This window comes from Podarcis raffonei, chromosome 8 (genome assembly GCF_027172205.1).
Source record: "Podarcis raffonei isolate rPodRaf1 chromosome 8, rPodRaf1.pri, whole genome shotgun sequence".
In the NCBI taxonomy this organism is placed as follows: domain Eukaryota; kingdom Metazoa; phylum Chordata; class Lepidosauria; order Squamata; family Lacertidae; genus Podarcis; species Podarcis raffonei.
In genome coordinates, this window is record NC_070609.1 from 22,911,210 (window position 1) to 22,936,585 (window position 25,376).

A 25,376-nucleotide genomic window follows, 5' to 3' on the forward strand; every position below is an offset into this window, starting at 1 on the left:
CCCTTTTAAAATGTGGTTCTTTTATTGAGGGGTGTGTGTTATTGGGTGGTTGTTTTATTTTGATTATATATATTGTGGTTTTTATGTTGATCTTTTCTGTGAAATGCCCTGAGACCTCCGGGTATAGGGCAGTATATAAATTCAACACATCATCATCATCAAAGCAGGAGAGGAGAGCTGCCCACCTGTCAATCACTAGATGTCATTATGACATCAGGTGACGTCCCAATTGCTCTGACTGCAAAGAGCAACGCAGAGCTTTTTCTCTTCTCACTATTCTTTAAAACCAAAAATGTGGGGGTTCAAAAAGCAGCACTGGGAGGGCTGAAACTGCTATTAAAATGGAGATTTCCCCCTCCATTTTTACAACAGTTTCAATGGAAACACGTTCCCCTTCCTGGAACAAGGTGTGCTCCCACCACCCATCAGCTGGGCAGAGGGAGTGTGCCTTGCACCAACAAAGAAACTTTTGGGAGCTCACTTTAAGCTTCCCATTGTTCCTTTGAAGCCCTGCCCTTACCTGACATCATGTAGGACATTAGGTACAGGATGGGTGTACATGGCTTGCCCCCAAACCATGCTGTGGGCCAGGTGAAGAGATGTGGTGGGCCCTTATTTAAGGAGATTTGACTCTCAGCTGAATGTTCTTGCCATTTCTTTTTATTCCATCTGCAGAGCACTCTTCAGACAACAGTACAATCTCCTAATAGATACTTATATATTAGACTTTGAAATGCCTTCGGGCAGAACACAAACTTGATTTTCCTTCTTTTCTGGCACATTGACTGATGGAGACCATCCATGTTTGTACTTAAAAGAGAAAATGTCAAAACAGGGAGTAATTTTTAAAAAGTGGGGTAACCCAATGCCTTTCATTATTCCTAGCTGACATAGAACACAAAGGCTATTTAATGGGTTTGAATGTTAAATTTTGCCAAGGAAAATTGGATTTAGGTTGAGGCTCACTACAGTCGTAGCACATTTGGTAAAACACTCCAGTCACTTGTTCCACATTTCGTGCATCTTTAAATCCAATTAATTTCTTTGGAGTTCCAACACGTGCTCTAAGCACTTCGTTAGAGAGAGATGGATTTTCGGTACTTACCTGGCTGCTCTTATAGTGATATTACCAACAGAGGAGAATTGGGTGTCCCTTCTTACGATGATTCTACTGAGGCTCAGACAAATCCCCCACACAACCACACAATTTTGCTGCCTCATTCACAAGTGGAAAAATTCAGGGGGATCTGGGGGATTTTTTGGGACATTCAAAATTTTCTGCCTCCAGCACAGAATTATATAGACAGCATCAATTTCCTTAATTATAGATTAGCAGATGGTGTCGATCTCCAATCTCCTTTTGCATGCAAAAGGTTCCAGATTCAATTCTTGGCATCTCCAGGTAGGACTCAGAGAGAACCCTGTCTATAATCCTGGACAGTCACTGCTAGTTAGTGTGGCCACCACACCTCAGAAGGGTATGGTACTTCACATCAAATAAGATATTGTAGAGTTACAAATGGCAACCAAAATGAACAAGGGGATAGACAATTTGATCCAAGACCCTGAAATCATCATCTGAGGCCCTTCTTCATGTGCTTCCTTCCATGAGAGGTCTGGAGTGCAGCAACACAAGAACTGGCCTTTTATGTTTAGGTGTCGGACAAAACCATTCCTGTTCTCTCAGGCCTTTGGCTAAATAAGCAATCTATGGCTATTTAAGCTCTTTGTGCGGCAAGGGTAATGTTTTTGTTACTATGTTATGTAGTTTCGTGTTTTTACATTGTAAACCACCCTGTGATCCTTGGATGAAGGGTGGCATAGAAATTTAATAGAAGACAATTAAAAATAACAAGAAGCATCGAGGCGAGACACATCCATCAGAGTTATCCTCACAAATGTAAAACTCCAGATGATGGGCAAGAACAAAGGACAGAGAAGGAGGTTTTGCCTGTGCCTGACTACCTCTATCTTAACACTGGGGTACGTGTGCACTGATTATCTGGCCACTTCTCTAAGCAAGTTTCCAAAATGCAGATATATGTCATGTTGTGACCTTTAGATAATGACTTTGTGGTGTGATGGGATGAAGTGTAAGGCATGCCTGTTGTTGTTTTGTGTCTTGTGGTGGAGGCTAGATTTTCTCTCCAACTACCCTCCATGAATAATTATATCTCAAAGGGTGGGGAACCTTTTCACCTCAAGGTCTGTATTCTTTCCTGGGGAACTATCCTAGGCTGAATGCTAGAGGTAAAGGTGAGCAGAGCAATGGAGACACACCTGGCTTTGACCTAAAGGTAAATGTAAAGGGACCCCTGACCATTAGGTCCAGTTGTGACCGACTCTGGGGTTGCAGCACTCATTTTGCTTTATTGGCCAAGGGAGCTGGCGTACAGCTTCCAGGTCATGTGGCCAGCATGACTAAGCCGCTTCTGGCGAACCAGAGCAGTGCACAGAAACGCCGTTTACCTTCCCGCCGGAATGGTACCTATCTATCTACTTGCACTTTGACGTGCTTTCCAACTGCTAGGTTGGCAGCAGGGACCGAGCAACGGGCGCTCACCCCATCACGGGGATTCGAACCGCCGACCTTCTGATCGGCAAGTCCTAGGCTCTGTGGTTAACCCACAGCGCCACCTGCATCCCAGCGGCTATGACCTAGGGATGGGCAAATCGGTCAATTTCAGTACCTATCAGTTTCTCATTTCAGTTCTCTGTGCTTCCACATCAGTTTGCATTTCAAAAAATCATAGTATTGAAAACTAGTCAATGCTTCAGTGCAACTTTCTCCTAACATACACATCTGTGTACAATTCTGCCTAAGAGAATGAGCACTGTTTTCACCCATGTACACTTTGTCTTAGTGTATGCACTTTTATACACACTACTACTACAAAATTCATAGAATTTCCAATCTTGAAGAATGGCTGTATTTTGGTTTCCTTTTTGTTCTGGGGACGCAAATTGGGTAGATTCACCTTTAAATGAGAGCTGAATTGAATGTCTCCTACTATTCCTCTTCACTTTGTACAGTGGGCTGTTTCAGCCATGCTAAACACCCACTCATCTCTCCAGCCACCATTTAGACAATCAGGAAGCACTGTCACAGTTCAAGGACACATTCAGGTTAGGCAATAACACTTGAGGAATAAGTAGAGTAGGGTTAGCAATGGGCATGGCTTGCAGACCATCCTGAGGGCCAGGATGAATTTCTTTCTGGAGGACCATGTTTAGCACCCAGCCTGAGGTTCCCCACTCCCGATGAAGAGAAACCAATTCTGTTGCCACTCCTGCAGATTGGTGTTGCAATGTACGTCTTCCCCAAAACACCATCTTCTCCCTTATCATTACTTATCATTGTTGTTATATCATTTGTGTCTTTGAGGCCCCTGAGGTTCCAGGACTACATGGAAAGTCGTTGGAACCCAAAACCCAATCCATACATTGAGGTGCAATAAGACCATTGGGTAATGGGGCCACATTCCACCCCTAAATCATGTGTAAGAGCAACACCCAAAATAGCACTTTCAGGTGAAACCCTAAAGCAATTCTAAAAGGGGATGTGAATTAAAAAGGGAAAGGAACCTGCCACTTTTTAGTTTGATGGATGGTGGTTCTACCAGGCACGTCCAACAGGTAGATCATGATCTACCGGTAGATCAGTGGATGCCTGTGGTAGATCACTGGTAGCTTTGTGGCTCCCCCCAAAGAAGCTCAACAAATTTGACTCCCCCCCCCCAATAAACAGGGCTTTCCTCCCTAAATAAAAGCTCAACAACTTTGAGGGGTAGATCACTGCCAGTCTTTAACTCTGTGAGTAGATCGTAGTCTCTTGGGAGTTGGCCACCCCTAATGTAATAACCCTTTTTTGTAGTACCCATGTCTATATTATTACTATTACTATTTTGATTGATTACTCATCCTTCACCCTAATTTAAAACACAACGTTAAAACCAGTTTAAAACAAACAACAATCACATAAATGGGATGGATCCTAAAAAATATACATCTCTAGTGCCAAAAGCCATGAAAAAGCAGTGCATCTTCAGCATATGACGAAAACTGAATGGTGAAGGTGCCAGGCTCACCTCCGTCCGGAGGGAGTCCCACAACTTAGGGGCTGTCCCTGAGAATGACCTCTCCTGGACCACACGCAGACACACGAGTTTCTGAGGGTGGTGGAACTACCCAAATGCCCCACTCTCCTGCTCTTGACACTCAAGACGCCCAGAAAAAGGCGGTCTTTTAGGGCCTTAAAAGTCATTTAGGGCCTTAAACACTAACGTGAGTCCCTTAAACCGGGCCTGGAAATGGACTGGCAATCAAGTTATTAGAGGCTGGAGTCTTTGCCAGCAATCTAGCTGGTATATTTTGGATCAGTTTGAAGTGCAGATAGAAAAAAAAAGTCCCCCTGGGCTACTGAAAATTACAAAACTTCTCTAGCAACTGAAACACACAGGGATTGAGTCTGTGCACAAATGAAAGCATCCGTGAGTGGGGAGGTGGAGAGATAGCGGGGCCTATCTGCAGCTCCAAACGTTTTGGTCGAGAGAACAGATAAGTTCCCCTTTCATTCAAAGTGGTTAATGGCTCGGTGATTTCAAGCCTCTTTCCCATCAAATGTATGAATTTTTAATCCTGTAATTGCATGTCATCCTAAATGCCCCATGTGCTTTTCTTATTTATCCATCCATTTCTGTTGTAACAGGTAAATGCTTTCTCTCTCTCTCTCTCTCTCTCTCTCTCTCTCTCTCTCTCTCTCTTTCTCTATTATGTGCTTTCGTGGGAGAGGGGGAAAGAAATCTCATTGTTAATTCTCTCTCTCCCCCTCCCCCACCACCCTGTAATGGAAGAATAGGATGAACAGTTTTCACTAGCGAATGTGCAGGAAGTGAAGTGGAATGGAGGGAGCTTGTCTCCAATGACTTCTTCATTCGAAGCAGCCCTTTGATGGAGCAAGCTTCCAAGAAATGCTATGGTCTCTCTCTCTCTCTCCTTCCCTCCCCCCTCTCTCTTCTCCCCATTTACTCTTGAAAATGAAAATGACATTGATGATAACAGAAAAATTAATTACTGCAGAGATTCCTGAAAGAAATAGTCTACAGATAACAAAGCCTGTGTCTGTTGGATACATCTGTTTCATTCTGCTGCTGCAAAAACTCCAGTGAAAAACTCTTTCTGAAAAGAGTTATGAAAGTTCAGGAATGTCCAGTCCTTTGTTTCAGAAACAGTCACTCATCTCCAAAACTTCTCCAATTGCCTTAGCTTTGTTAGGTCTGCTGTGAGGGTCTTGAGGAGAGACACTGCCTGCCTGATTGGGATTTTTTTAAAAAAGGATAAAAACTCACCAAAGGTCATGCCTGGGTGTGGGAACTTTTCATTAGAGGCCATAGCATCGTGAGACAACATTTGTTAGGAAAAAATGTAGCAGCAGTCATTTTAGACCAGCCTTTCTCAACCTGTGGGTCCCCAGATGTTGTTGAACCACAACTCCCATCACCCCTAGCTAGCAAGGCCAGAGCTCAGGGATGATAGGAGTTGTAGTCCAATGACATCTGGGGACCCACAGGTTGAGAACCACTGTTTTAGATCATCCCTTCCAGTTGCTATGTGTTACCTCCACTGTTGGAAGGTAGTAATGCTTCTGAGTGCAAGCTGTTGTAAACCACAGGAGGGGAGAGTTGGTCCTGCACTCAGGTCCTGCTTGTGAGCCTCCCATGGGCATCTGGTTGGCTACTGCAAGAACAGGATGCTGGACTAGATGGACCACTGGCCTGATCCAATAAGGTTCTTACATTCTTATTAGGGCTATGCACAGCCCCATTAGCCACCCCATGGCCCTGATCTGTAGCTCCTGGATCAGGTCAATCTTGTCCATTGCTATCCCAAGGACCACCCAGCTCACATCCTGTCAGGAGTGCGTGAAGGAGCCAGGCCCTGTGACTGGTAGGGCCTCGCAGGACTGGGGCCTTCCTGAGTTTGGCTTGGAAGGGCAAGGCGCTGCCGCACAGGTGAGGCTTGACAGAAGACTCGTTGCACCTGGTGGCAAGGGCCAGGATGGGTATATAAGACCAGCATTTCCCTCTGGCTCTTTGCCACAGCAACATGCTACCCACCTAGCTGTGCTTCAGCTTCTTGGTTTCCTGACCCTCGGACTCTTGGCTTCCTGACTCCTGGCTTCCTGATTCGTGGATTCTTGGCTTCCTGACCCCTGGACTGCTGACCCTGGACTGCTGATTCCTGCTTCCCAACCTCTACCCCGGTCCCGACGTACCAAGCTGGGACTCCGACTGCCTGTAACCTGGACTGTGACACTGTTGGGATGCAGTCAAGGAATCGGGGGCAATTCGCAGGCCCCCAGCTGGCCCCAGCCCACCGGCCGGTGCCCCGGGCGATCTCCAGCATGAAACTGGCGATCAGCATGAAACTGTGACCCGAGCTTCAGAAGCCTTCAGAAACTGGAGCAGGCAACTCAGCAGAGTAAATAATGCTGTGCAACAAAAGTGGCAGGAGACGGCTGTGTGAGCATATTTACAAGCAGTTTATTCAGCGTACATCAGGACAATAGGAAAAAAACATGTCTTCCCCCCTTCATGTCCAAAAGCAAGAAGCATAAGCAATAGCTATACACAAGCAGAAGTTCCCAGCAAGCTGTGCTGGAGTATGAACACACAACAGTCATGCCTGTACTTAAGGTGGAACAGAATATCCTAACAGACACATCCATCAGTACAGCAATTCAGGGGTTGGGTGAAGGGATTTTAAAACACTATTTTAGCATATGGTTGGGATGGAAGGAGGAGACATTTCATCCCTGTCTCCCCACTTCCTGACTGAGAGCAAGCAGATTTGACCACGTGGAGTGCTTCTTGAAAAGGAGCAGCAATTGCCGCATAGGAGGATCTAATCTTCTTACTTACCAGCTGGTAAGCAACGGGATTCAATCCTGTGCAGCGTAGAATCATGAGGCATTAAGGAGGAGAGGGCCAGCAGGAGGAGTATCCACCCCTACCTTCTGCAAAAAGTCAGCTGCCAGTTTGGTCCCTCCTTTGCACAGTTTATTCTTTGCGCCTAACATTCCATCCTTTTACATCCCCAGATTACTCTGGATAGTCTGACCTGATGCACAGCAAGTTGAGGCTGACTCAACCCAACTCAGCCAAGACCCAGATCCCACCCCCAAATCAGCCCAATTTGGTTCGGGACTTGGCTAAATCCAGTGCACAGCCCTAGTTCTTACAGTGGCGGCGGCAGCAATGTTACTTCTGTCAATTCTAACAGCCATCACTGTTAGTATGGTATAATGGTGCTTTAAATGTATGGTTCTGAGATGGCCTTTGTCTTCTTAAGTATATTGTGTATTTCAGCATCTTGTCACATACTGAATGCTGGATCATTTGAATGAACTTGGCTTGAACTGCAAATTGCAAACCTTCCAAGTGTCCTTATTTTCCAAGTACAGTCCCGGATTTACAGAAGCCGCCCCAGTTTCTGTTTTGATCCCAGAATGTCCTTCTTTCCCTTAGGATGTCCCTATTTTCATCAGAGAAATGTTGGAGGATATGGAGGTGTGCAACCCCCGAGCCAAGGAGATAACTAACGATACAGTCTTTAGAAGACCTCTGAAAGCAGCCCTGTATAAAGAAGTTTTAAATGTTTTATGTTTTGTTATACATGTTGGCAGCCAGCCAGAGTGGCTCAGGCAACCCAGTCAGATGGGCAGGATATAAATAATTTTTTTTTATTATGGAATAGGGTGTCCCTATTTTCATCAGTGAAATGTTGGAGGGTATGAAACTGTACATGAAGCAAACAAGTTGCTATTGCTGGGGGGTTTTTTTAAGAGATGACAGTGAACTGGTACCAGTTCCTTTTCAAACCTGTTGAACTAGAACTGGCTCCCATTTAAAATGTACTTCCGAAGCTCCAGCCTCAGCAACATCAGGTGGGGAAAGGATGCAAATGAACAGAAGCAAAGGGAAGCTTCAGCAAACTGCAGCTCATCCCTAATTATTGGTTATAACATATGAACCATCTTTCTGCCTCCTTCTGTATTCTTCGCAATAATTTCTAAGCAAGTCACCAAATTGAAATGTGGGATGCATTAAGGAAAATGTTTGCTTAAGCAAGCTGGTTTCAACTCAAGAGTCAATGGATGGATGCTTCATCCTGGCTAATATCTAATATGACATGGCTGAGCAGGTACATGAGATATTAATGGCTTTGTATTAGGATGCATGGTAAATATAATTTGCCAATATCATATGGATGAAGCGACCATTACTCCAGAGGCTAAATTTGTTTTTTTATGCTGTCATAAATTTTATTTTCCTAGGGAGCTTGGCCAAGTATTGCTTCAAGCCCATTCCCCCCCTCCTAGTTATTGATTATTATTTTTTTGCAGAGTGGGGGTAGCATATAAACTAACTCCAAGGAGAACTAGATATAATTTTGATTAATTACACAAGTATTCCTGGCACTAATTTGTGACAAATGCATGCTTTGCTACCCATCAGTGCCTGTGCTTCAGTCAGGTGACCTTCTCACCCCCCTTGATTCATGGATGGGGAACACTTTGATGAATGAGATCTTTCTAGGTGACCTTCCACCCAAGAACACAGATGTGTTTCATCATTGGATGTATGATGAAATTTGGATGACTGCTCCCTCCTCCCTCCACAAAACCCCCTCTGAGAATGATATATACTGAAGAAGAGAGAGAGAAAGTGACAGGGAGAGATTGAAATCTGTAAAGTGTGTAATTTAATGCATAAAATCGAGTAGCGTCTCAGGGAGGCAAGTCCAGCCTATGGCCCAAATGGCAATATCCTTTTGTTAACGCTGGGAGGGAGTGTGGAGAGAGACAAAACAGTCCTAGTGCTTCCTAGGCAAGCTAAAGATCAAATAAGGCTGGGTGACCTGGAATTAGGGATGGTTGCATAACTCAGTTTCTGTTTCTGATTTCCCCAATCTTAAATTCAGTTTTCCACATTTCCACATCAGTTTGTGATTATTCTTTAAAAAAAAACTTCATGAAAATTAATTAGCCTTTTATCACAGATTTCTTCTAATGTGCAGATTTTTGTATGCAATTTTCCTGAATATGCTTTTTTATTTTTACAAAGCAGTACTCCCTAATACATGCTTATCGGTTATTTTCACTAATATATGCATTTGTGTGCACAACGTTACCCTAATATATGCATGTTTGTACATATTTTTGGCTGGAAAACTGCCCTGCAAAATTCAGAGGCTGGGCTGGGACATGGCCTTAGGAGAGTCTGGAAGGGCAGACCAAGAGACCTAGAGAGCAACATTTGGCACCCAGGCCTGAAATTTTCACACCTTTACATCCAAATCATCCTAAAATAAAGAGCAAATAAGACTATGATACCATAGGCAGAGGTGTACCTAGGGGTTGGCAAAAGCGGCTCCCGCCGGGGAAGCCTGGAAGCCCCCCACCAAAATCACTTACTGTATCAGACTATGGAGCATATGATGTACTTATGTGCGGCGACACACTGCTGCTGTTGCAGCAAGATCAAATGCAACAGAAGCTTCCTGCGCTTCTCGCACCACTGCGAGACATGCGAATTATTTTGCTCTTCCTCCTCGCCTCAGCCTCATTCTGGATGCTTCAAGTACTTGGGTCATGTAGCAATTTCTAACGTGGCTATTGCAGTAAAATGATTTTCTGGGGGTGGGCGGGCGATACAACACCTTGCCAAGAACACAAAGGACTCTAGGTACACCTCTGGTCTTCGTGGTGGGTGCTTTTTGACTCACGTCCTAGAAATAGACCAGAAATTCTGTTCAGCACAATCCTGTGTATATCTACTCAGACGCTCCATTGAGCTCAGTGAGGTTTCCCTGCTGGGAACTGGATAAAGGGTTGCACCCTTAATCTGATTGCTGATTTCCACAGCCCAGTATTTAGAAAAGCTCAGAAAGCCCCTTGACCTCCTTGCCTTTCTGCTTCAGTGAAGGAACTTGCCATATGCCTCGCCGTATAAGAAACCTGCGCTCATTACAATCTGACTTCAAAAGAAAGGAGAGGGGGAGCCCTCTTCCTCTCAGTGGATAATTCTGCCTCAGATGTGTTTAAATAACAGAATGAAATTCTATTATAAATGCAGCATAATTCAATACAGCATCTCAGCATATTTCCCTTTAGTGGGGCAAATTCCTCCCAGTTAGACTTCAAGGGCCTTTTGCCGCTCGCTTCTAGCAAATCAGACCAACTTGGGATAATCATAATTTTGGTAAATCAGCTCAGCTAGGCTAAGTGTTTGTATCGGGAGGTTTGTGGTTCAAGGCAGTTAAAGTATTGTGAAGGAAGGAAGGAGAACGTCTTTTGAAAATCCCCATTTAATTTAGTTATCCATTGTTGTTCTCTGTCAAACTGATGGTGGCGATGATTTTTTTTTAAAAAAAATGTTTATTTGGTAGGATCACCTTTAAATGTGAAGTTGAACGGAATATCTCCTCCAGTCCTCCTTGCATGATGGTATAAATAACGATTTGAGCGATTCTGATACTGCTGGTGCTTTTCAAACATGGTGTGGGACAAATTGTGACAGATGGCCTGTTGTCTATTACTGTTTCAAGGGAGCTTGGCCCTTTGTTATCAGGGACTTAAGGCTATTAGCAGTTAAACACCTTGTCTCTCAATCATAGTTGTCACTTGGCAGTTTTGTCCGATTCCAAACATTGCCCCAATAGCATTCCCCATAAATAAATTGAGGGAGAAGAAACTCTACAGACGCAGCTTAAAGCCTAATTCCCCTCCACCGCCTGAATCACGGAGGGCTTTTCAGACTGTTCAAAGCCAAATCATACTCCAGCACACAGGATTTAATTTGCATCTGCCAACTTCAGAAGGGGGATTTACTGGGCTAGGACATTTGAATTGCATAAAATTATTATTATTATCTAATTAAACTAAGATCATGGGTGTTTTTTCACTTGCTGCAGAGATAACCATGAAGGCAAAACAGGCACTTTGTTCAAGGGGAGGAAAGCAGCCCTCCTTTTTGTAGATATGTTGGAACAACCACTTTAATAATCATGGCTTTCTGAGAAGAATTATGGTAACCGCAGATTGCTGAGAATTGTTAGAAGATCCTTATTCTGCTTCCCCCTGAGTTACACTTCCCAGAGTTCCCTGGGGAGAGGGATTGATTATTACTCCAAATACTCTTGGAATTGAAGTTTTGGGGGGAATAGAGGTCTCCTAAGAACTTTCAGCACACCAAAAGAATGCTGCCTTTTCTTCTTCCTCCTCTTTCTCTTTGGGTGGGGCATGTCTATTAAAGTGATTTAATAGTAAATTAATAGTGTTTTAAATATAAGATGGGGGTGTGGCCTATGCCTTTTCTTATCTTATCTACCTTCAATCCAGACTCCCCAATGCCTCTTTGGCTGTTCCTGATGTGTGTTTCTTGGCATCAGGCAAGGAAATATGTGGTGGTTGGTTCAGAGGACCTTGCTTCTATCTGTTCAAGATCACAGCTGTGGATGCACTAGTGCAGGGATGGGGAATCTGTGGTCCTCCAGATGTTGTTGGACTCTAACCCCCATCAGCCCCATGCAACATAGTCAACATTCTAGTATGATAGGAACTGTAGGTCAATAATGTGTGGAAGGTCATAAGTTCATCATCCCTGTACTGGTGCAAGGTTAGGTAGTAGAAAGTTACAACCATCTCATACACAAGAAAATCACGCTGGAAGTACTCAAATATGTCGGTCAAGATTTTCACTTACTACTGTGAAACTCAATACAGCATCACAAATATTGAACGTGCAAAGTCCCACCACTAAAACCTAAGATTTACAAGGCAAACCCATAAACCTATTGAAAAATAATAAAACTGTGGAGCAGATGTGAGGTTCACAGTCTCTGTTGCATTGTTTCTCCTTTGATTTATCTGATTAACTTGCAGGGTAGAATTTCCTCAAGAAAACATAAACCACTAACATTGTAAATGTTTCCTTACTGATTGCTTTTAAATGCTGAATAGTCGGAAAGGTTAAAGTTATTTTTTGGTATCAATTTAAATTCACTCAGAGCCATTATCATTGATCTAGTCAGATCTTCAGGACAATGCCAGCTATGGAAAAAGTCAATCTGAATCAAAACAGTAATATGGTTGAATCAGGACCTCTGGTTTGCAAAGACATCAGACCTTAATTTAAAACCCCCAAACCATGATAAATGCTATACACCCAGAAATCAGTTCTTTTGACAGTTGTCATCAATTATAAAAGTTTGCATTTTGCATGACTATGGGTGTACCAAATTGATTTTAGAGCCTGATTTTGCCTTAACACAGTTTCCTTTTCATTCCAGGTCTGTTAGAAGATGACGTTGCTGCCAAGACCTGCCAAAGCTGGAATTGGATGAGGGCTCCCCATCAGAAGAGGGCCACACCATGAACCAGGACTAGAGAAAGACTGGGCATCCCATAGGACTTTAACATCACACCTAGAGAACCTGCAGAATGACCTAATGTACCCCAACTGGATCCATATACTCAAGAGCAGCAACAGCACAAAGCAGTCCACATCAGTTCTACTCAAGGGGAGGGGCCATGGTGGGGTAGTCAGGCTTAACCCTGGTGGGGGAGAACTGGTGACTCTCTAGATGTTGTTCAGCTCTCAACAAGGATGGTGGAAGTTGGTTTCCAACAGCAGCTGGAAGGCACCACATTGACTCCCTTCGATATAAATTCTCAGTGGCTGTCTGGAAGCGGTTGTAAGTGGTCCAGTCTTTACGACCTCAGCAGCACTCTACCACCTCATTCTGCAAGTATGGTGGATATGATGAAACACTTTAAAGTCCAGTTGATTTCAGTGGAAGAGATGTAAGCATGGGGGGTTCACCTCTCCCATGGGAGTGAAGGAGGGAGTGAAGTATGGGTGAATCATGTTCATAATAAATAAGGCTTCTATTCTAACTTTGCTTGCTTGGGAGTAAGCATCAATGATTTCAACAGGGCTTACTTCTGAGTAGACACAGTTAGAACTGCACCATATGCTATCACGCAGGAGCAGCACAAGGTTCCTTGGGTATGCATGAAGAAGGTAGGAGCCTTGCCAGACTGCACATGGAGCATTAACCTTTTATGTTCCCGACCCCTGATTTATTGAAAACAAAAGAGTCTCCTTTGGCAGCTTTGACTAACCATTTCATTGTGATGGAAACTTTCCGCCATGAATTTAAGGTGCCACAGAGCTCTGTTGTTCTTGTTTCAACAGTTATCCATGCAGTCACCTTTCTGATTTATCCTGCATTTAAGAAAACATGGTTGGATGTGTGTGTGTGTTTTCTTTTTTCGGGGAAAAACTGCCATCCCCTGACACTTTGACCCTCTGTTCCTTTGCCCAGAGAACGAGATTGCCAAACATGTTATTTACCACTGAGAATATTCATGCCCTTGTTAAACATGCTGCACACAATGCAGTACATCTTCCATTACTCCATTACTTTTACATATTGAATTTTAATATCCCCTGTTATTTATTTCACAGTGCAGTGCTTCTCACTTGCTGCACTTAGCAAAGTAAATATTGCATTTCACCTCTCTCCTTGGGAAAAGATCTGCACCACAGCTCAGTGGAAGTGGAACGGCTCCACACGCACACACAGGTATGCTAAACTAATTCAGGTACGAACACTGTGAGCTGGTAAGTGCTGGCGGGCAGAGAGGTGGAGGGCAGCTCAATTTTGATTGCCTCAGGCCTTGATAAATAGAATCATAGAATTGTAGCTTTGGAAAGGTCCTCAGGGGCCATCTATCCAAACCCCCTGCAATGCCTGAATCATATCTAAATAATCCCTGGCAAATGTCAATCACACTTCTGTTTGACAACCTCCAATGAAGAAGTCTCCCCCACCTTCTGAGGATGTCCATTCCACTGTTGAACAGCTCTTACTGTCAGAAAGTTCTTCCTAATGTTTAGTTGTAACTTGTAACTTGAATCCATTGGTTTGGGTCCTACCTTCTGGGGCAGCAGAAAACAAGCTTGTTCCATCTTCCATGTGACATCCCTTCACATATTTGAAAATGGCTATCATATCACTTTTCAGTCTTTTCTTCTCTAGGTACCCAACTCCCTCAACTGTTCCTCATAAGGCTTGGTTTCCTGACACCTTATCATCTTTGTCACCCTCCCCTGCACATATTCCAGCTTGTCAATATCTTTCTTAAACTGTGGTGCCCAGAACTGGACACAGGACATGAAGTGGGTTCTGACTATGGCAGAATAGAGCGATACTATTATTTCCCTTAATCTGAACATTGTACCTTTCACTTTTATTTTATTTTTGATGTTTTGGCAGGCAATTTCTCCCAATATAAGTCATTATTGTATCCCCCCTCCCTGCTTTGATCCACTTTAATGCACACTTTCCTCTGATATATGTATTTTTGTAAACATTATTTGGTTGGCAAACTGCATTACAAAATTCTATGAATTTTGAAGAATGGTTGTGTTCCACTAAACAGAAGAGAATTCGTCTTCCATCACTAGGAACTTGTGGCCTTTCAGATCTTGCTGAACTCTAGCTCCCATCATCCCTTACTGTTGCCCATGCTGGCTGGGGCTGATGGGAGTTGGAGTCCAACAACATCTGGAGTGCATCACATTGGCTGTCCTCATCTATGAACTTTGATGACTTGTGGGATGGGGATAAAACTGTCAGGAGCTCAGTTGGAGCAACACTATTATTGTAGGGACTGCATTCTTTTGTCCCTCTCTGTGAATACTGAATAAATTATATGGTAAGAATTCTTTCGATTATCTGCCTTTTGACTACCACCGGGGGAGGGATTGTGACTCTCCGAAGCCTTGATAGAGCCTTGACAAAAACAGAAATCTTGGTTTAATATGAATCACATATATGCTGGTCTTGACATAGCACTCATGGCCAAATTTTCCTACTGTTGTTCCAGCAAGCTTCAGGCTGGTGTGAGATTAGAATGCTTGCTTGGAGTCCTACCGGGAAGAAGGAAGGTTAAAAACAGGAGGCTACCTATGGGATTTCTATTAGCACACATTAAAAATAGTAGGATTTCTAGGTCAATGATATCCTGCTGAGATCTGGTAGGCATTTTGTTTTTTGAAAGAGCATCAAAGACCCATCTCCTCTGTGCCAGCCCCTCGGTTATGGAATCCCCTCCCTGTCGAGATACATTAATCTCTCCCCTGCTCAACATGTTGGCACCTTTTGAAGAGGTATCTGTGTACACAGGCCTTTGGAGAACAATGCCCTTCTGCTATGATTTTGTTTTTCATCACCTGCTGTACTTCTTTGGTTGTTTCGTGATATTTTATTGTGATACTATTTTGTTCTATGTTGCCCTGGGCTCCTTTGGGGAGACTGGCAGCATGAAAACCATCATCATCAATCATCAATCACCACCATCTCTCTGTGACCTTTGATGGCTATTTTTTATTTTGCAGAAAAGGCGAGAAGACATGATAGAGGTGTATGAAATTATGCATGGCACAGATGAAGTGGATAGCAAAAAGCTTTTCTCCATCCCTCATGACACTTGAACTTAGGGACACCCAATGAAACTGAATGCTGAAAGGTTCAGGACAGACAAAATAAAGCATTCCACACAATGCATAATTAAATGATGGAATATGCTTCCACAAGTTAGGCTACCAAGTTAGACAGCTGCAAATGAGGATTAGATAAATTCATGGAGAACAGGTCTATCAATGGCTACTAGCCATTATGGCCATGTTCTACTTGCACTGTGAGAGGTGGTCTGCCTCTGAATGCCTGTTGCTGGGAACCACAAGTAGCCAGAGTGCTGTTGTGCTCGGGTTCAGCTTCTGATTGGAAGGTCAGCGGTTTGAATCCGTGTGATGGGTTGAGCTCCTATTGCTCTGTCCTAGCTCCTGCCAACCTAGCAGTTCGAAAGCACGCCAGTGCAAGTAGATAAATAGGTAGCACTGCGGCAGGAAGGTAAACAGCATTTCTGGGCGCTCTGGCACTTGTCACGGTGTCCCGTTGTGCCAGAAGTGGTTTAGCCATACTGGCCAAATGACCCGGAAAGCTGTCTGTGGACAAATGCCATCTCCCTCAGCCTGAAAAGCGAGATGAGTGCCGCAACCTCATAGTTGTCTTTGACTGGACTTAATCACCCAGGGGTCCTTTAACTTTTTAACTTTAACCAGCTTCCAGTCTTACCACAGGCATCTGTTTGGCCACTGTGAGAACAGAATGCTGGACTAGATGGGCCACAGACCAGTGGCCCATCTTAATGTAAATGAGGTTGTAAATCGGAGTTTGTATGCTGTGGGGGTGGGGGGGCCGGTTGACTACTGTGTTATTTTTATTCTGGTTTTAGGCGGAGCCATTGCCATGGAATGGATATTTAAAATACCTATTGTGGCAATTTACATTGCTTTCAATCATATTTGCTAGCAGCTTTGTAGGGGTATGTCTCAAAAAACAGATTATGTAGTTCTACTACTAATAAGGGTCGTGGGTGGCGCTGTGGGTTAAACCACAGAGCCTAGGACTTGCCGATCAGAAGGTCGGCAGTTCAAATCCCTGTGACGGGGTGAGCTCCCGTTGCTTGGTCCCTGCTCCTGCCAACCTAGCAGTTCGAAAGCATGTCAAAGTGCAAGTAGACAAATAGGCACCGCTCCGGCGGGAAGGTAAACGGTGTTTCCGTGTGCTGCTCTGGTTCGCCAGAAGTGGCTTAGTCATGCTGGCCACATGACCCGGAAGCTGTACGCCGGTTCCCTCGGCCAATAAAGCAAGATGAGCACTGCAACCCCAGAGTCGGTCACAACTGGACCTAAAGGTCAGGGGTCCCTTTACCTTTACATTACTAATAATAAATAATTCCTTTTATTGGTCTTCTTCCAGCAATTAATAATCCTGCTTGGGTTAGTGCTAGGCAAGTCTTCCAATTTCTTCAGGCATTTTGATCCCTAAGAACTAGTGCTGTGGCAAAATCTGCCCTTTATTTTCTTGATAGCTTTCTTGCCCTATGTAAGAGGCTGTTTATTCCTGCCTCAATCTCAGGGTGGTTTTTGAATGCCTTTAGAATTTCAGTGAGTGTGGAGGTTTGAGTTTACCTTGTCAGTGCAAGATGGCCAATAATGTGTCCCCTCCTCTTTATCGTACATTTGTCTAGCACTCTGCAGCCTCCCCCAGACACCCACCCCGACATCTTCCCCTGGGCTTTAATTATGTTGCAAAGTTCAGACCATCAGGGAGATGATTTGAAGAATGCAAAAAATATTCTAAACGTCCCTCAGCCACATCAATAGTGGCCCTGCACCCCACACATGAGAGAGTCATCCACTTCCCCTTTGATAATTTCCAAAAACAATTTATTTTCATTCTCTATATGTGAATTGAGTGGTTCATGTACATAGCAACCAGCCATTGTGCCCATTCCCTAGGCCTCATGGAGAATGTGCACATAATCTATTAATGAAGAGAGATTTGTGCACATTGGCAGGAGGTTATACTGGAGAACGTACACAATTCAGTCAATATATGTACATTTCCGTTGTTGATTCTGCTTAGCTGAATAAAGCACTACTAGGTCACTGCCACCAGAGCTATATGTGGAATCCCACAGCCCAACAAGACAATGACAAAAATCCACCAACAGCATACAAATCAATATGGCTACCCTGATCCAAAACACCTACCCACCCCACTCACACATGAAAACAAAGACCACCACAGCCAGCCACAAATGAACAACCACACCCTAGGCCAACTCCAACCTCTCTCACCACCAAAGGAACACAAGTGATCAGCAGAGAATCTGCACAAGCAACGCTGACACAAAATCCCACATATATTAAGTAAAATTGAAACATCACCACCCCAACCCACCCCCACTCATCTTTCTCCCCCTCCACCTGTTTCCCCCTTTTCTTCCTAATGTCTCGACAAATGCAACCGATTTGTAAAAATTGTTACATGGGGGGGGAATAAGAGAGAGAGAGACATTGCAAATAATTTTGTAAATCAAGAAAATCTTTAATAAAAATACATTAACACACACACACAAAAATATGTACATTTCCCTAGGCCTGTTGGAGATTATGTATATTGGCTAGGAAATGTGCTCTTCATGGACAGATTATGTTCATATTCTCCATGAGGCCACTCAATTTACATCCCCCTAAATACACACACACACACACACACACACACACACAGAGAGAGAGAGAGAGAGAGAGAGAGAGAGAGAGAGAGAGAGAGAGAATTTTCAGCACAGCATTAATGAAAATGAGAGTTCAGGGCCGATGAAATGGTTAGAAATGCAGCCTGTTCAAAAGCCGAACTTGGAAAAATAAAGCTCTGAAGCTCTCTCAGGACTTGAGATCTGAAAAGGCCAAAGTTAAAGGAGTAAAGGAGCAACTCTGAGAAACTGAGGCGGGAAAGAAAGAGAAGTTAGAAATAAATGCACAGGGGATGTCTGGAGCCTCTGAACTGGGCAATGTCTCAGTATATCGATTAGAGATGGTCATCTGGGGCTGCAGGCCAAAATTGGTTGTTGCAGTGCTTTTGTATGCCCAACACTCACATTTCCCATGACAGGTGAAATCCAAGCTAATCTCAGATGACAGATTAGTGCCAAATGGGCAATAATGTCATGGATGTGGGAAGAGGCAGCAAAGAATTCTGGCTGTTTGACAGCACAATGTGGGGGAGAGCTTTCTGCAAATGATTGTATGGTGACCTTTTATTTCCTATACAGTATTAACTCTCTCTCTCTCTCTCTCTCTCTCTCTCTCTCTCTCTCTCTCTCTCTGTGTGTGTGTGTGTGTGTGTGTGTACCCAAGGTATTCATTCATTTATTAGGGCACAAAATACATTTATTGTATCTAGCATTTACTCAGAGTAGATCCATTGGAATTAATGGCTCCAAATTAGCCATGCCCATTGATTTCAATGGGGCTGCTCTGAGTATGATTATCATTGGATACAACCCATTGCTGACAGTGAGAAATATTCAAAGCCTAAACTTACCTGATGGCCTTTTCACCCAATCCTCGGTGTGTAAGGAGGTGGTTGTGGATCATTAGCTTGCAGGACTCTGCAGTTTGAGGTGTGTGTGTAGAATGTGGCCTAGTTTACTGCAGGTGGTAAAGAGGAAGAAAGTGTGTATGGGAGAGAGAGATAAGGGGTGGGAGGAAGAGAGAGAGAGAGAGAGATTGGTGGAGAGAAGCAGTGGCGTAGTGTGGGTTGTCAGCACCTGGGGCAAGGCAAGTAATTTGTGCCCCCTAACCCGTGGATTTGCGCCCCCTAACCCGTGGATTTGCGCTCCCTAACCCCCAGATGTTGCGCCCGGTGCGGCCGGCCCCCCCTGCACCCCCCACGCTACACCACTGGAGAGAAGGATTGGTGGTGCAGGGAGAGAAATGACCATTGGCTCTGGTTCTCTCACCTTTGGCTCTGGTCTTAACTGCTACTGGTATGCAGAAAAAAGTTCCCCTATTCTGCTAGAATACCTGCAAAGGGCATATCCATACCGCATGTCCTCTTCCAGTTTCAGAGCTCATAAATGAGCTAGCCTCCGAACTGATGCTCCTATTACAGAATAAGGCATCTACCTCAGAAGGCATGTGCTAGATGATGCCACCCCTCCCTGAGCCATGTAAGCTAGCCTAGCTTGTGTCTACTAAGCCAGTCTGCTACCTTCCAGAGTGGTGAATGATGGTGTCCCATCACTGATGCTGAAGACTCAGTTGCCAGTCTACTAAGCTTCTGAATGTGGGAAGGGAAGAAAAAACTGTCATTTTTTGCCTCAGGCAGCAAAATGTTTTTTGCCTCAGGCAGCAAAATGTTTCGAGCTGGTCTTGGTTCCAAAACAGTAAGAGGGAGAGGGAAGACCATAGCTCAGTGCTAGAGCATTTCTTTTGCATGCAGAAGGTCCCAGGTTCAATCCCTGGCATCTATGGATAGGGCTGGAGTAAAGGTAAAGGTAAAGGACCCCTGGATGGTTAAGTCCAGTCAAAGGTGACTATGGGATTGTGGTGCTCATCTCTCTTTCGGGCCAAGGGAGCTGACGTTTCTCTGCAGACAACTTTCTGGGTCTTGTGGCCATCATGACAAACCGCTTCTGGCACAGTGGAACACCGTGATTGAAACCAGAGTGCACAAAAAAGCTGTTTACCTTCCCGTCGCAGTGGCACCTATTTATCTACTTGCACTGGTGTGCTTTCAAACAGCTAGGTTGGCAGGAGCTGGATCAGAGCAACAGGAGCTCACCCCGTCGCAGCGATTCGAACTGCCAACCTTCTGATCTGCAAGCCCAAAAGGTTCAGTGGTTTAGATCACAGCGCCACCCGCTTCCCTCTATGGTTGGAGTAGGAGTGGTTGGCCTACCAATGAACCCTGGGGATTTTTTTAATAGTCAACATTAAAATAACAGTTGCAGTTGTTCTTTTAGGAAGGCACCACTATATATGGGGATCCTTAAAGATTTTAATCTAAAGCAAAGTGCGGGGGGACTACTACTCAGGTAGCAAAGCTCTTTTCCCCCTCACACCAACATAGCACAAAGTGCAGTTCAATGTGGTGGAGGACTGAATATCAAACTGTAAAGTCAGCAATACCATCCTTCTTTGGGTCACCAATTAGCTGCTCCTGTAACATTTCTTTCTCTGTATCCTGTCTTGCATAGCTAATCTCTGTTAACAAACACGAACACAAAAACTAATTGCTTCTATCCGTTAGCCCCAAACACTAAGCACCATTGTTCAATTGCAGAAAGGGCACATTTAGAGTTCCCAAAGCCATTGTTTTGTTTTGTTTTGTTTTGCTTTCCTGGTGGATAGCAGGCTGATTCACAAATCTGTGCAATGGATACATGAGCAGAGATAGTGGAAGAAACCCATTTCAGTTCCCATTTAAAGATGAGCCTACCTAATTCACACTTTCCCAACTGAATTTTGCGATGTGGCTTTGCAGCCAAGTAATATGTACCGAAAGTGCATATGCTAGAGAAATGTTTGCACACACAAAATGCATCCATTGGTGAAAATAGCATACCAAAAATGCATTATATTGGTGGAAATTGCTTTGCCAAAATGTGCACACTAGGCAAAATTGAATACAGTGTATTAGGAGAAATTTCCGCTAAAATGCTGGTGCATTTTAAGATGACCTTAAAAAATATGGATAATTCACAAACTTATGTGGAAATATGGAGAACTGAATTTAAAATTGGAAGAATGAGAACCTGACTGAAACCAAAATTGATAAATTCACCCATTCTTATAAATAATCCAAAATAAATCCAATGAATTCTGGGTTGAACTCAGATGGGAGATTAAGTCCCTTCTTGTGGTAAGTGAATATACGATTAGAAGCATAAGAATGGACTCTTCAACTCCACCACCTTTAACTACCCAAAGTGTTCCTGCTCCCTCTTCTCTTTTTCCGTATTTCCCCTTATGTCTTGAACTACATCCTAGAACAGCTGCACGGCTCCACCTCTTTTCATTCATATCCCTTTTTCAAAACCTGCTTTCCCCTTGACCATAGTAACATCATAGTAACACAGCATCTTTTTGCCAAGGTTTTACCTGACCCATATTGCTGCTGCTTATTATTATTTTTTATATTTGGTTATTTAATGAAATGTATATACCACTTGGGACACAGGTGGTGCTGTGGGTTAAACCACAGAGCCTAGGACTTGCCGATCAGAAGGTCGGCGGTTCAAATCCCTGCGACGGGGTGAGCTCCTGTTGCTCGGTCCCAGTTCCTGCCAACCTAGCAGTTCGAAAGCACATCAAGTGCAAGTAGATAAATAGGTACCGCTCTGGCGGGAAGGTAAACGGAGTTTCTGTGCACTGCTCTGGTTCGCCAGAAGCGGCTTAGTCATGCTGGCCACATGACCCGCAAGCTGTACGCCGACTCCCTTGGCCAATAGAGCGCCACAACCCCAGAGTCGGCCACGACTGGACCTAATGGTCAGGGGTTCCTTTACCTTTACATTATATACTACTTACTAAAACAAAATACCTCTACGTGGCTTACAGCAGACTGTCTAAAACATTCATTGAAAATGTCAATTACAAACCCAATATTAAAAAACCAAAGACTGGAACTGAGGGAAGTCGGGGGGCGGGGGTGGGTGGATTTTGTGGGGGGGGGGAGGGAGGAAAAATGGGGGGGAACAAGGATGATATGTTTTTGGATAATATGTCTTGTTTTAATTTTGAATTAAAAAAATATTTTTTTAAAAAAAAAACAAGTTATATTATAATCAGTACTTTTAAAACAAGTATACAGTCCTAGCTTGGTTGTGAGTTGAACGTATTGGCTCCTGAATGCTGCAAATTTGGAAGTGACTGTTCTGGTTTGCGAACTGTTTTTGGAAGCCGAATGTCCGATGGGCTTCTGCGGCTTCCGATTGGCTGCAGGACCTTCCTGCAGCCAATCGGAAGCCGCACTTTGGTTTCCAAATGTTTAGGAAGTCAAACGGACTTCCAGAACAGATTCCGTTCCACTTCCAAGGTACCTACTAAAATCATGTGTCATAATCACGTGCTGAGTTTACATGTCTGAGTAGGTTTCATGGAGTGCAGGATGGTTTGGCAGGGGCTGGAAACAACATAATAAAAGTGCTAAATATCAATGGGCAGGGAGTTCCTAGGTACAGGAGCCACCGCTGCAACGGATTGTTTTCTTGCAAGTGTAGAATGAACAGTATGCAGCTCTTGTAAAATTGCAAGTTCTGCAGATCTAAGCTATCAAATCGGGATGAGGCGATCCTTCCAGTAAACATGCCCCATGCCATTGTTGTTGTTGTTTAGTCATTTAGTCGTGTCCGACTCTTCGTGACCCCATGGACCAGAGCACGCCAGGCACTTCTGTCTTCTACTGCCTCCCGCAGCTTGGTCAAACTCATGCTGGTAGCTTCGAGAACACTGTCCAACCATCTCGTCCTCTGCCGTCCCCTTCTCCTTGTGCCCTCCATTTTTCCCAACATCAGGGTCTTTTCCAGGGAGTCTTCTCTTCTCATGAGGTGGCCAAAGTATTGGAGCCTCAGCTTCAGGATCTGTCCTTCCAGTGAGCGCTCAGGGCTGCTTTCCTTCAGAATGGATAGGTTTGATCTTCTGGCAGTCCAAGAGTCTCCTCCAGCACCATAATTCATGCTGTTGTACCTCTCTTCTAATTATATTGTTTCATATTTCAGATTTTATACTATATACCATATATATATATATATATATATATATATATATATATGCCTTGAAAATGCATTTAAATAAAAACCAACCAATCAGCCAGTCAATTTTGCTTGCCTTCCACTCTGATGCCACTTGGCTGTCATATTTCCACTTGACTCTTTATGCCTAAATATATTCAAATGCTCGAGCTACTAGGCCTTCAAAGCATTGTTAAAGAGTGAAGGATTGCAGGGGAAGGCTTGTCACATCGCTATTCAGAAGGAAACCCTCCTAGCAGGTACCTGCAGCGAACAAAGAGACTTCTCTTTTCAAAGGACAGAGCCTGCTTGTTAAAACTGTGTTAGGAGGACTGTTGTCACCAATGTTAACGCACGCACATATTACCCAAAATCATGTTATCGAATCCCAAGGCTTTCAGATTAAGGCTGGATTTAGCAGTTTAATGTAATCAGAGCATGTCTAACTCAGTATTAATGGCAGACATGCAAATATATGCAGATGACTGTAAATAGACCGCATTTGCAGCAAAGATTATTAAAGGAACGGCTGTTTATAAGCAGCTTTTCATAATAAGGGTACAAATCCCACAACATCTATTATGGTGTAGGGTTGCTGTAAAGAATCGCTGAGCTGTTAGTCCTGACAGGGCTTCCGAGAATGCTGGTGGAGATGCTGTTGGGAGTTTGCTCATTCAGCAACCATTCACACACCCACTCCAATTTCCTCCTTCTGGATCCTGCTTCTATCCCAAGTGATGCTGGTTCATAGGATCTGATAGGATTTTTACTATATTCTGGAATCTGGTGTGGGATTTGGGAAGCCAGAGCTTGCAAATCCAATTTAAATTGGATCCTCAGTACATCAGGTTCGAGGTATATACCAAAGAAAAAGACATAGAGAAGGGGTGGTTTCTAAAACAGCAGCAGCAGCAGCAACTTTTCAGTCTGAGGGCTGCATTCCCTTTTGGACCACTTTCGGGGGGGGGGTCACATCCCAATGCTGGGTGTGCCTAAATGCACATCATCATTAAGCCTGGCGTCCAGCTCTGAGGGCCTTCTGGTGGTTTCCTCACTATGAGAAGTGAGGTGACAGGGAACCAGGCAGAGGGCCTTCTCAGTACAGTGGTACCTCGGGTTAAGTACTTCATTCGTTCCGGAGGTCCATTCTTAACCTGAAACTGTTCTTAACCTGAAGCACCACTTTAGCTAATGGGGCCTCCTGCTGCCACCGCACTCCCAGAGCACAATTTCTGTTCTCATCCTGAAGCAAAGTTCTTAACCCAAGGTACTATTTCTGCATTAGCGGAGTCTGTAACCTGAAGCGTCTGTAGTGGTGCCCGTCCTGTGGAACACCCTCCCATCAAATGCCAAAGAAATAAACAACTATCTGATGCGTAGAAGGGTGTGGTATGTATGTATGTATGTATGTATGTATGTATGTATGAATAAATAAATAAATATTGACCAATGAATGTAAGCTTTACTTCTGAGAAGAAGGTAAGTATGAGGAGCCACCTCTCATTAGCCCATACCATTGTAAGTATTTGCAGGACGTTTCCCCAGCCACAAGGTCAGTCTGGAGGGCACACCTCCTCTCATATTGTTTCTACACTACTTTTTCCTCCATCCAGGCAAGTAAGTGACATTATCAGTGGTGTAGTGTCAGGGGCTGGAGGGTGGGGTTATAATCTTATCGATTTTGTATCATCTTTTCCACATTACATCTTACCTTTTGATATTTCCCCATTATTACATCTTAGCTTTTATATTTATTTCCTTCATTGCAAGTGTTTACTCAAACCCTGCTAGTGAGTCCACTTCTTTACAATGTTTCTGTAAATACAGTGGTACCTCAGGTTACAGACGCTTCAGGTTACGGACGCTTCAGGTTACAGACTCCGCTAACCCAGAAATAGTACCTTGGGTTAAGAACTTTGCTTCAGGATGAGAACAGAAATCGTGCGGCGGCAGAAGGAGGCCCCATTAGCTAAAGTGGTACCTCAGGTTAAGAACAGTTTCAGGTTAAGAACGAACCTCTGGAATGAATTAACCAGAGGTACCACTGTACAACATAAACGTTTCCCAGTCTTTCTTGAAATCTCTGTTATCCTTGTCTCTTAGTTTTCCAGTTAACTTTGCCATTTCAGCATAATTCATCAGTGTCTCGGGCATATTTCTT